Source organism: Bos indicus, chromosome 13, assembly GCF_029378745.1.
Source record: "Bos indicus isolate NIAB-ARS_2022 breed Sahiwal x Tharparkar chromosome 13, NIAB-ARS_B.indTharparkar_mat_pri_1.0, whole genome shotgun sequence".
Taxonomy (NCBI): Eukaryota; Metazoa; Chordata; class Mammalia; order Artiodactyla; family Bovidae; genus Bos; species Bos indicus.
Window position 1 is genome coordinate 17,658,460 of NC_091772.1, and position 12,909 is coordinate 17,671,368.

General features: G+C 41.7%; 2 protein-coding genes across 5 annotated transcripts in view; one reads left to right on the plus strand and one right to left on the minus strand.

Moving 5' to 3' along the window:
* The window catches only part of LOC109567901 (ankyrin repeat domain-containing protein 26-like), a 117,979-nt gene extending 109,851 nt beyond the window's left edge, over positions 1-8,128 (plus strand). The window contains exons 23-24 of the mRNA XM_070802004.1: positions 6,244-6,288; positions 7,423-8,128. The gene's annotated coding sequence lies outside the window, so the exon portion shown is untranslated. The remainder of the gene's footprint in view (positions 1-6,243; positions 6,289-7,422) is intronic.
* LOC109568002 (uncharacterized) overlaps positions 1-12,909 on the minus strand; it is a 62,312-nt gene that overhangs the window by 37,112 nt on the left and 12,291 nt on the right. The gene's annotated exons all lie outside the window — the stretch shown is intronic.

Below are 12,909 nucleotides of genomic sequence, written 5' to 3' on the forward strand. Positions count from 1 at the left end.
AGATCTCTAGTCTTTCCCATTCTATTGTTTCTCTTTATTTCTTTGCCTTGATCACTGAGGAAGGCTTTCTTATCTCTCCTTGCTATTCTTTGGAACTCTGCATTCAGATGATTCTATCTTTTCTTTTCTCCTTTGCCTTTAGCTTCTCTTCTTTTCTTAGCTATGTGTAAGTCCTCCTCAGACAACCATTTTGCCTTTCTGCATTTCTTTTTCTTGGGGATGGTCTTGATCACTGCCTCCTGTACAATGTCACAAACCTCCATCCACAGTTCTTCAGGCACTGTCTATCAGATCTAATCCCTTGAATCTGTTTGTCACTTCCACTATATAATCATAAGGGATTTGATTAAGGTCATACCTGAGTGGTCTAGTGATTTTCTGTACTTTGTTCAATTTAAGTCTGAATTTGGCAATAAGGAGTTCATGATCTGAGCCAGTCAGCTCCTGGTCTTTTTTTTTTTTTTTTTTTTGCTGATTGTACAGAGCTTATCCATCTTTGGCCGCAAAGGATATAATCAGTCAGACTTTGGTATTGACCACTTGGTGATGTCCATGTGTAGAGTCGTCTCTTGTGTTGTTGGAAGAGGGTGTTTTGGTATGACCAGTGCAGACTCTTGGAGGGCACAAACAAAGCCTTGTGTGCACCAGGAGCCAGGAGAAAGGAGCAGTGTCCCCAGAAGAGACTGAGCCAGACTTGCCTGGGAGTGTCCAGGTGTCTCCTGCAGAGGGGTGGGTCGACAGTGCCCTGCTGGGGGTCAGGGGCACTGAATACAGCAGTGCATGAACAAGTCCTTTTGAAAGAGGTGGCCATTACTGTCATTGCCCCTACCATAGTTTGACCTCAGGCCAAACAACAGGGAGAGAACACAGGCCCACTCATCAACAAAAACTTGGATGAAAGACTTACTGAGCATGGCCCTGCCCATCAGAATAAGACCCCACAGTCAGTCTCTCCCATCAGGAAGCTTCCATAGGCCTCTATCCTTATCCCTCAGAGGGCAGACAGAATGAAAACCACAATCACAGAAAACTAACCAAACTGACCACATGGATCACAACCTTGTCTAACTCAATGAAACGACGAGCCATGCCATGTCGGGCCACCCAAGGTGGAAGGGTCATTCTGGAGCACTCTGACACAACGTGGTCTGCTGGAGAAGGGAATGGCAAACCACTTGAGTATTATTGCCTTGAGTACCCCATGAACAGTATGAAAAGGCAAAAAAATAGGATACTGAAAGATGAACTCCCCAGGTTGATAGGTGCTCAATATGCTACTAGAGATCAGTGGAGAAATAACTCCAGAAAGAATGAAGAGATGGAGCCAAAACGAAAACAACGCCCAGTTTTGGATGTGACTGGTGATGGAAGTAGAGTCTGAAGCTGTAAAGAACAATACTGCATGGGAACCTGGAATGTGACGTCTATGAATCAGGGTAAATTGGAAGTGGTCAAACAGGAGATGGCAAGAGTGAACATTGACAATTTAGGAAAACTTCTCAAGCAGAGTTGGAAAAATATAAGAAACTCTACCTAGAAGAACTAAAAGTTAGAAAGTCATTGGAAAATAAGCTAGACACGTAAGTCAAAACACACAATCACAAAATAAATTTAGTTCATTAATTTGTTTCTAAAGCCTAATTTTTATAGAGCCAGGTTCCTGAGATGAGTAGGAAGTGAAAGCTAACTAGATAGTCACTGCTAAAGGCACCCGAAGTCAAACTAGTAATACTATATCCTTGTAAGTTTTCCTACACTATATAAAATCATGGTTGTGAAATCGGGGGAAATGAACATGGGGGTGACTGGCAGGGTAATTCACAAAGTGCCTAAAAATAACATGGCGACCTGACTCAGGGCGGGTGTGGAAGATGCAAAGGGCAGATCGCAGCACCTCCAGTGCCTAGTCCAGGTTTCCCTACTATCTGAAAGCGGAGCATTCCTAGGAAGCCTTTCATAAACCAAAACATCATAAACCAAAGAAGCAGGGACCCGAGGACACGTTCTGCTTGTAGATGCATAAAATGAATATGCACAAGTAAAGCACAGGTGCTCCCACACAAGGTTCGGGGGTGTGGCGACTTGACGCTGAGAGGTGGGGTGTCCCTCCCGGGGAAGGAGCTCGGTGGGGCCGGTCTCCCTGCTTGTGGAACACGATGCCTCTCACTGATGCACTGAACATCGTTTCAGCTTTTTTCCTTTTTAAATGAAACCAAAAATCCTCTTCAGATTTTTTTTTTTATTATTATGAAAAACAGGTGCCTATGTAGGCCCTTCGTAGAAGTGAAGTAACATAAAATGAACTTTAGAAAAGCAGGGGATGCTTGAAATTGTTCCTGGAGCTGTTTTAGCCCTTTTCAGTCTCACCCAATGACTTTCTCATCCTACCCTCGAGATTGTGGCTCTAGGTGATTCCTCAGAGCCAAATGCTTAATTTTTCTGAGGTCACGAGTGAAACATTTATACTAGGGTGGTGAAAGCAAATACTTGAACGTGGCTTTGAGGGATGGGGTGTTTCTTCATCCCTGAACTCTTCCCTGGAGGCAGGTGTGTCCCAGAGGGCAGCAGATATCATTGTGAGGCCACATCCCTTTCTCTCTGACGCCCTTTCTCTCCTCTCCCAACTGTGACTTGTTAGTTGAGGAGCCCCAGACACATGTGTACTTCTTTAGAACATGTTTACAACTACCATTGTTTACAGGAGGTCTGCTCTGTGCTTTCAGTGCTCAAACAGTTTAGTGGGACATTCCATTTACTATATGGCAACTTAAAAAATGCAAATCATTTAGGGAATTGTGCTGTAAAGAGCAATATTGCATAGGAACCTGGAATGTTAGGTCCATGAATCAAGGCAAATTGGAAGTGGTCAAACAGGAGATGGCAAGAGTGAACATCGACATTCTAGGAATCATCGAACTGAAATGGACTGGAATGGGTGAATTTAACTCAGATGACCACTATATCCACTACTGTGGGCAGGAATCCCTTAGAAGAAATGGAGTAGCCATCATGGTCAACTAAAGAGTCCGTAATGCAGTACTTGGATGCAATCTCAAAAACAACAGAATGATCTCTGTTCGTTTCCAAGGCAAACCATTCAATATCACAGTAATCCAAATCTATGCCCCAACAAGTAATGCTGAAGAAGCTGAACGGTTCTATGAAGACCTACAAGACCTTTTAGAACTAACACCCAAAAAAGATGTCCTTTTCATTATAGGGGACTGGAATGCAAAAGAAGGAAGTTAAGAAACACCTGGAGTAACAGGCAAATTTGGCCTTGGAATACGGAAGGAAGCAGGGCAAAGACTAATAAGAGTTTTGCCAAGAGAATGCACTGGTCATAACACCCTCTTCCAACAACACAAGAGAAGACTCTACACATGGACATCACCAGATGGTCAACACCGAAATCAGATTGATTATATTCTTTGCAGCCAAAGATGGAAAAGCTCTGTACAGTCAGCAAAAACAAGACCGGGAGCTGACTGTAGCTCAGACCATAAACTCCTTATTGCCAAATTCAGACTTAAATTGAAGAAAGTAGGGAAAACCACTAGACCATTCAGGTATGACCTAAATCAAATCCTTTATCATTATACAGTGGAAGTGAGAAATAGATTTAAGGGATTAGATCTGATGGACAGAATGCCTGATGAACTATGGACGGAGGTTCGTGACACTGTACAGGAGACAGGGATCAAGACCATCCCCATGGAAAAGAATTGCAAAAAAGCAAAATGGCTGCCTGGGGAGGCCTTACAAATAGCTGTGAAAAGAGAAGCGAAAAGCAAAGGAGAAAAGGAAAGATATAAGCATCTGAATGCAGAGTTCCAAAGAATAGCAAGAAGAGATAAGAAAGCCTTCCTCAGCGATCAATGCAAAGAAATAGAGGAAAACAACAGAATGGGAACGACTAGAGATCTCTTCAAGAAAATCAGAGATACCAAGGGAACATTTCATGCAAAGATAGTCACAACAAAGGACAGACACGTATGGACCTAACAGAAGCAGAAGATATTAAGAAGAGGTGGCAAGAATACACAGAAGAACTGTACAAAAAAGATCTTCACGACCAAGATAATCACGATAGTGTGATCACTCACCTAGAGCCAGACATCCTGGAATGTGAAGTCAAGTGGGCCTTAGAAAGCATCACTACGAACAAAGCTAGTGGAGGTGATGGAATTCCAATTGAGCTATTTCAAATCCTGAAAGATGATGCTGTGAAAGTGCTGCAGTCAATATACCAGCAAATTTGGAAAACTCAGTAGTGGCCACAGGACTGAAAAGATCAGTTTTCATTCCAATCCCAAAGAAAGGCAATGCAAAGAATGCTCAAACTACCACACAATTGCACTCATCTCGCACGCTAGTAAAGTAATGCTCAAAATTCTCCAAGCCAGGCTTCAGCAATATGTGAACCGTGAACTTCCAGATGTTCAAGCTGGTTTTAGAAAAGGCAGAGGAACCAGAGGTCAAATTGCCAACATATGCTGGATCATGGAAAAAGGAAGAGAGTTCCAAAAAACTATCTGCTTTATTGACTATGCCAAAGCCTTTGACTGTGTGGATCACAATAAACTGTGGAAAATTCTGAAAGGATTTAGAATAGGATGGGAATACCAGACCACCTGACCTGCCTCTTGAGAAACCTGTATGCAGGTCAGGAAGCAACAGTTAGAACTGGACATGGAAAAATAGACTGGTTCCAAATAGGAAAAGGAGTACGTCAAGGCTGTATATTGTTGAGATAGAGACAAAAGTGAGCTTCATTTAAAATTTTTTCATGTTTGCTTGAACTACAAATTTAGAAACATTCTACAATTGCTCAGAAAAATATTTTTTGTAAATCTCCTTGCTTCTCATGAGGAGGGTAGGAGTATAAGTCCTCCCCTTGAAACTTCAGGCTAAGGAAATGAAGTTCATCTGTAATTTCTGACCAGATTTATAGTTGAGATTACACTCATACTTTTTGTATATAGCAATTAACGATGAGAGCTCGGATAGAAGTAGGCTAAATAGTAAAGAGAGATCTTATTTGTGTTTTAAATTTTGTCCTAAATAACTCAAAATGTGGATAATTCATTGTGCTGACTCATTTTAATAAACCAGGTTTTATCAGGAGGAAATGAACATCCTTTTAAAACTCATCTCTTCAGTTTTGGCCTGCTTGATTCAACTAAAGATTTTCAAGTTTCCTGTCCTGTGTTTAAAAAATATCTATGCTTTAAAAATTAACTATATCGACTGCTACAAATAGGAGTTTGATATTTATTTTTGTTCACACATTTAAGACATATAATTTAAAACATTTATTAAATGCCACAAGCATTACTGAACTATGTTAACAAGGTTTTACATATTCATTTTCTCTATGTTATAGTTAAAAATCTATATGTGTTTTCTTAATCTGAGGAAGTAGCTGGCATAGGACCCTAGACTCTTTTGTAGAATTGTAACTTTGACTACATCAATGACTCTCGTACCTTAAAAACAATCTTTCTTTTAAAAAAAACCTTCTGCACAGAACCATATTATATAAAAGAGACAAGTATAGAGTCATTTAGCTAAAGGAGTGGCCAGAGACCGTGCAGCTGTGACTTCTCTGTTCCTCAACCCTTCAGTGACCCCCATGGGACCTTCCCCTTCTATGGGACATAGTTCAGAAACTAACACTGTGAGAGAATCCTTCTCGCTAAACACCTTTAGAATTAAAACTTGCCGGTACATTGTTTTCTTGTGTATGATTTTCTCACCTTTCTATGTCTCGCTAAATGGAAAAGTTTAAAGAAAACTGCAGATGTGTTCTTCTTATTAATATTTGACTTCAAACTACTTCATTTGAACATGATCCTCACCTAGAAATCAAAATAAAGGTCTTCGAAGTACATATTTAGGGCAGGAGCTGTTAAGGGAGAAGATGGTGATCTTGTGCATCATTACCAGGATTATGGGTCATTCCCTAATTCTCTGAAATTATGTGTACTCAATAGACTGATATTTATTATACTTTTTATCAGATTAATCTAAATAGCATTCCATATATATGTTCTCTGTTATCTAAAAGCAGAATAAGTAGGAATTCATTTTCTTTTATTTATGTGATTATTTTTCTACCTAAGTAATCTTTAAGTTAGGTCTAGTCTCAAAGTATTATTTAAATGTCACATGTAGGAAATTATATGTCATTCCTATGATAATATCTCGTTTAACTTAAACATAATATTTGACTTATTTCAGATGCAGCAGGAGTTGGACAGGATATAACTAGAGAACTAGAAGAAGGTATGTTGCCAAAACGTATGAATTAAATTTAGACATCGATTTCTGAAATACATGGTAAACAGTCAGTGGCATCTCTTTCCATTGTTTGGATAACAGTTGCTATCTTAAATATTTTTTCTTACATATAGCTAATGAAAAATGTGAGAGCATGAGCAGTCATAGTGAAAAATTCCTTCTTCCTCATTTATTCACCATGTTCCATTGCTTGAAAAACAAGCCCAAAAGGTCTAGGTATTTCTTTTATTTCTGCTATTTCCTTCTTCTGCTGCCTCCATCCCTGTGGAACTATCCGCCTACACCCTGACACTATTCTCAGAATACGTGGAGTTCATCAGCGTCTCAAGTGTCTGATAGTGGTTACGGTTAGGAACCCAGGCTGAAGCAGTCATGTTTGTGTAGCTGTCACTTGGTGGTGACTTTAAAACTCCTCTGTCGTTGACTTTGTCACCAGTTTATCTTTCACGCTCAGGAAAAGCTCCAAACACCCACATCAGTTTGGGTCCTGCCAAAGTAGTTGCCCTTATCTCTCTACCACCCTCCTCTGCCCCTCAACTCTGCATCTAACCAGCCAGACTGTGTAGGATCCCACAGGTGTGCTTCCTCACCTCCGGTCTTTGTACATGTTTCTCCCCTCTACCTCTTGTACTTTCTCCTGTCCTTCAGATAGCTACTTACATATCACCTCCATCAAAAAGCTGGCAGTACTGACACAAGGCTGGCTGTCCCTTTTGAGTGCTCCTTGTGCCATCTTTTATATCTGTCTTAGTATTTATGACTCTGTGTGGAAATCGGCTGTTCATGTATTTTTCCAGTTTAGGGCATATCATTTTTCAGGGTGGACTGGGTCACCTTCATCTTGTAATTCCAGTGCTTGTCACAGCACCTCTGCACGTAGTTATCGAGTAAATGAATGAAGAATGAGAAAACCAGAAGCCCTGATACTCAGCCACACGTGCGACCATGAGCGGATTATATAACTGTAATCTTGTTTTTTGTGTTGTGTCATCTATAGATATATTTCATTCTTCGGAACACTTGGAAAGGTCTCAATTTTGTTTTGTTATTTTCTTAACTAACACTTAGTTAACTCAGGTATTTTAGGTAAAGAATATAATTCTTTCCTTTTCCTTCCAGTTGATGCTGAATTTGCATCTAATTCCTTTAGAGTGTCTCCTTGAGGATCTACAGATGGGTCAAATGTATATGAGGACCTACTATGGAAAACATCACAAGAATATGTACAGACTTTGAAGAAAAAAGATATGATTTGAATGATGAGTAGTAAAAGTTTCCCTACAGGACTGTTTACATGAAGTTTTCATTGTTTCCCATTAAACCTGATGAGAAATTCTTTATTAAAGGAAAATATTTTCATATTATGTGTGTATGATAACAATGTATATGGTATTTTTTTTTTTTTGTATATGGTATTTTAAGTGATGTTTCTCTGCATCTAACTTAGCAGACTTAAAAGCCAGCACTGTTGAGTTTTCCATATTCAAAGTGATACTGTTAGTCACTCAGCCATGTCGACTCTTTGTGATCCCATGGACGAGCCCGCCAGGCTCCTCTGTCCATGGAATTCTCCAGGCAAGAATACTGGAGCAGGGAGCCATTCCCTTCTCCAGGGGATCTTCCAGTCCCAGGGATCAAACCCAGGTCACCTGAATTGCAGGTGGATTCTTTACCATTTGAGCGGCCCTTTATGAACTCAAACCCTAGTATCAGCTGTTTAAACAGCACCCAAACAACCAGACTTGTCATTAATATTTAGTGGTGTTGATTGATAGCTTTTTTGTATTTTCTAGTTTTTATCACTATATATAGATCTAAAGATTTAGATACTTATGGCTACCATCAATGTTATGGCTACCATCAATGTTTTGATGTACTACAACTTAACAGTGGCATAAAACTTACTATATGTAACTGTAAACATGGATTCATAGGTCTTCCTCATGAAGAAATAAGTTTTGCCTGAGTTTTTGCCTTTGCAATGAATTAACTTTTTTAAAAAATTTATTTTTAATTAGAGGATAATTACTTTACAATATTGTGATGGTTTCTGCCATACATTGACTTGAATCGGCCATAGGTATGCATATGTCCCCTCCCTCTTGAACCTCCCTGTCACCTTCCTCCCCATTCCACCCTTCTAGGTTGTCACAAAGCACCAACTTTGGGTTCCCTGCATCATACAGCAAATTCCAAAAAGACACATGTACCCCAGTGTTCACTGCAGCACTATTTACAATAGCTAGGACATGGAAGTAACCTAGATGTCCATCAACAGATGAATGGATAAAGAAGCTGTATATTATTCAGCTATAAAAAGAAATGCATTTGAATTGGTTTTAATTGACTTCTGATTTACTTTTGGAAACCGTGTTAAAATGAGAGAAAAGTTCCAAGCGCCAGACATTTTCGCAAAACTCCCCTATCTCCCATATATCCTCCTAAGGTACCATTTATATTTCCTAAATGTTTTTTGTTATAAGTGCCCCTCCTTCCCCAAGTCACCTGTTTTTCAGAAGATGCCTTTATCTCCTACTCCCTGGCATTTACTAAGTAGTATATCAACTCCCGGTTGTAGTCACCCCCTCAAGTCACATTTCTTTGTGAACCTCTTCACGTGGTTGTTATTGTTCTGTCGCTCAGTCACGTCCATCTCTTTGCGACCCCATGGACTGCAACATGCCAGGCTTCCCTGTCCTTCACCATCTCCCGGAGTTTGCTCAAACTCAATGTCCATTTAGTCGAAGATGCCATCTAACTAGCTCATCCTCTGTCACCCCCTTCTCCTCCGGCCACAATCTTTCACAGCATCAGGGCCTTTTCCAGTAAGTCAGCTCTTCCCATCAAGTGGCCAAAGTATTGGAGCTTCAGCATCAGTCCTTCCAATGAATATTCAGGGTTGATCTCCTTTAGGATTGACTGGTTTGTTCTCCTTGCAGTCCAAGGGACTCTCAAGAGTCTTCTCCAGCACCACAGTTTGAAAGCATCAATTCTTCAGCACTCAGCCTTGTTTACGGTCCAACTCTCACATGTGTACATCATTCCTGGAAAGCTATTTAAATGTTTTTTTCTCATGGTTATCTGCTTTTGTCAATTTAATTGGCAGATTCCCAATAACTGAACCTAAGAGGGTGGAGGAAGTATTTTCCTCACCAACAGTTCCAAGAGCTGACATGTTAGTAATGCTCACTTAATCCTTCATCCCCTTGTCTTTCTGTCCTCTCAGTGATCTGACTCGGCAGAACTCCAGTTTCATATGAGACTGATGATCCTTCTCCCCCATCACCCTCTCCAAGGGTCTCAGTGCTGCACTGCCCAGTGATCCTGCTACTTTTATTAATTTGTATCTTCTGATAAGGATTTCAGATCTCTTCTCTACGAACTTCTCACCATGCTTCTCCCCTCTCACTTGTACCAGACAATCTGAGGTCCCACAACAAACTTCTTGAAAGGTTCACCCGTATCCCTAGCAGTTCTAGACTGTCTTCCCTTTCTTTCCTCAAAACTACTCCCAAGTCACTGATGACTACCACATCGCTGAATCAAAGCCACACCTTTCCTGCCCTTGTCTATCTGAATTCCTCCTCTTGGCGTTCACTCTAACTGACCTTTTGGAGACACTCCCTCCTTTTGGCTAGGCTTTCAGTATTCATTCCTTTTATCCTGAAGGCACGGACAGGTCATTGTGATCAGAGACACAGTTCTTATTAAGTATCTCACAGTAAACATACAGGTGTTGCCCCCTCGCCCAGGACTGCCCCTGGGGCCGTGTGTTGAGAGCAGGTCAGTTGTTCCACAACAGCAGATGCAGAACGGAAGAAAACCTTGTCCCTGCTGCTGAGAAGGGCCTTCTCCTCTCCTGGGAAGGATGTCCTCCTTACTCTGGCCTTTGGTACGTAAGTAAAGGATCACCCACCCCAAAAAGGGTCCTTCTGCCCAGCGTTTCTCCGCCAATGGAATGAGTTGAGAAGCAAAGGAACTGAGAAGTGGGAGCACCCATTGTGCAGTCCACACTCTCCAACAGGCCATGGGCGGGGCTGTTCCGTAGGGCTTTCATCAGCGGGGGAGTGGGTGGAGTTGGTGGGGTTCTGGGGAGCAGAGACAGGCGCAGCTGCTCCCAGTAATGGGGCTCACAAGGCTCATTGCCATCTTGCATTAAGGTGGGTGCAGCGTCTCCGCACACGGCACCCCCAGCCCAAGCAAGAACATCGGCCAAGCTGGTTCACACCAGGAACTGGGGTTTGAAGAGCCGGAAGCAAGGCCTCTGCAGGAAACACCCAGCAAGCAAGAGAAACCAGACTACGCACAAGGGAAAGGAGGTTAGTATTTTTATTCCTAATATTGTTTGTTTGTTTGTTTAACCTGGTAACTGTTTATGGGCTTTGCTGATAACAAAATCTCTCCAGGAGCCTGACCTGGAGTCTCCAAGGTTCTGGGCCTCATCCCTTTTTGAAATATAGATTTTTAGGGAGATGGAGCACCTTTGGGGGACCTACTCTGGGTTGTAGGTCTCTCCTGCTCCTTGGGGAGATGAGACTATGAATTCTTTCAGATCAGAGCTATTAATTAGATGAACGGTTGCAGATGTCTGCGCTGAAGAGTCTCAGAAGATCTGGGCTTTTTACAAAACCACTGAGAAATCCCAGGGAAGTTTATTTCCCCACAATTTCCCTCCTTGTTCCTAGAAGAGTTTTAGGCTGCAATTCAGCCACTGTAACCAGTCCAAGGAAACTTGAAGTTGATGGGCACCAAATCCTTTTGGCTTGTCTTGGGCAACATTTAATCAGCAAGACCCTTACTGAGCAAAAGAAATTGGTCTCAGCCAAAGTCCCCCAAGTCTTAGATTCAGGAATCTAAGCCAAGTCCCCCAAAATTTTAGGGACTATTTTGGGAAGCAAGGTGGCTTCCTCCTTGTGTTTCCGTATTAACCTTTTCTACCTGATCCAGGGCATTGTAGGGAAGCAAAATTTGTCACTCCCAAATGTGTCTCTTTGGCAAGAGAATGATTTTAGGCAGAATATTTTTAAGAAACAAAAGACTCAAAGCCTTTCTTTTGACCGCCTCCTTAAATGTTGAATAGTTTAGATAAAGGGGCTGGCCCAGGAAGACAGCTACTATGAGAGATACTGAGAAAAAATGTGGGCCAGGTGTGGTCAGGGGAACTCCAAATATTTACAGAGAGTTCCAAACACTTGCTTTTCCATCTCCATGTGAATCACCTTCCTCCACATTCTAGTCCCAAACCAGTACCCACAGCATCCTCCTCTGTCTCTAGCTGAAGATGGCATTTAAGGTGAGGGTTTCAACCATTCTGGTGAGTTACTCACATTTTCTGGTTCTCACCCATGTATACAGAAGTATACATGTTGTTAACCTTTTGTTTGCTTTTCTCCTGTTAATCTGTCTCATGTTAAGTCGCTTCTTAACCAGCCAGATGAACCTAGAAGGATAGTTTTTGTCCTCCCCCACAGGACACACCTGAGTACAGGGAGCTATGCTCATTTACAACTGGCAGAGACTGCCTCGTCTGCAAGGAAGAGATCTCTGGTAAACTGTTACGTATACAGCAGCACCAGCCAGTGAGCTGACGCTCACTTGAAGGCCTTAGACATAAGTAGCACCATCCTGTTACCAAGTCCTGTTGCTTCCTATAGGATGGGCCGATAAATCAAGAGATGAATTATTGGGGCAAGGAATAGCAACTTTGTTTGGAAAGCTGGTAGATCAAGTTAATGGTGGACTCATGTCCCATAAGAACCATCTTTCCTGAGTTAGAATTCAGGCTTGGTTTACACTAAAAGGAGAAAGAGTAAAGTCAAACCTTTCCTGGTTCCCATCAGCTTCTGAAGGGAATGTGTTAATCCCCTTCCTGCAGTCATTGACAGGTGGGCTTGGTCAGGTTGTTTCCTGGGAGGTAAATACAGGTGTTTAAGGTTAATCCTTATTATGCGGGAGGCAAGGCTCCCAGCGAAGAGCAACCATGTATCATATAAGCATAAAGGCAACATCCCTTTAGTGCTGAACTTGTAATAGAATACAAAAGGGTCTTCCCTGTTACAGTTGTTCACTTCAGCAGAAGTCAGGGACAGATTTCATACTGCCTTTTGTGAAAGAAAAACCATGGAGTTGGTAACGTTCCCTAATTTGAACAAACTCCATGAGATAGTGAAGGATAGGAAAGCCTGGCGTGCTGCAGTCCATTGGGTCACAGAGTTGAACATGACTTAGCCACTCAACAACAATAATGCTCCCTAAAGAGCTCTCTGAAACAGAGCCAGGAGGCCATTAATGAGTGTGACACAGGCATGTCTCAGCCTAGATGGAATCTGACCTTCCGATCATTTGTTGTCCTAATGAAGTCCTTCAGAATATCTGCCAAAAACTCAAGCTACTTCTTGGACCACCCCTCCCCTAAATAACTTGTGATTCTGTAAGGACAAATATTTCCTGGCTTGTATCAGAGTCGTTCACAGTTCTCATCAGGCAATTTTTGACAACCTGTGGCCTTTTGTCTTCATAAACCCCTGACTCCTTTTTGGAACACTCTTTCAGTTTAACCTGAATCTCTGTTTCCCAAATTGCAATTTTTCCCTTCCAGTTTTATTG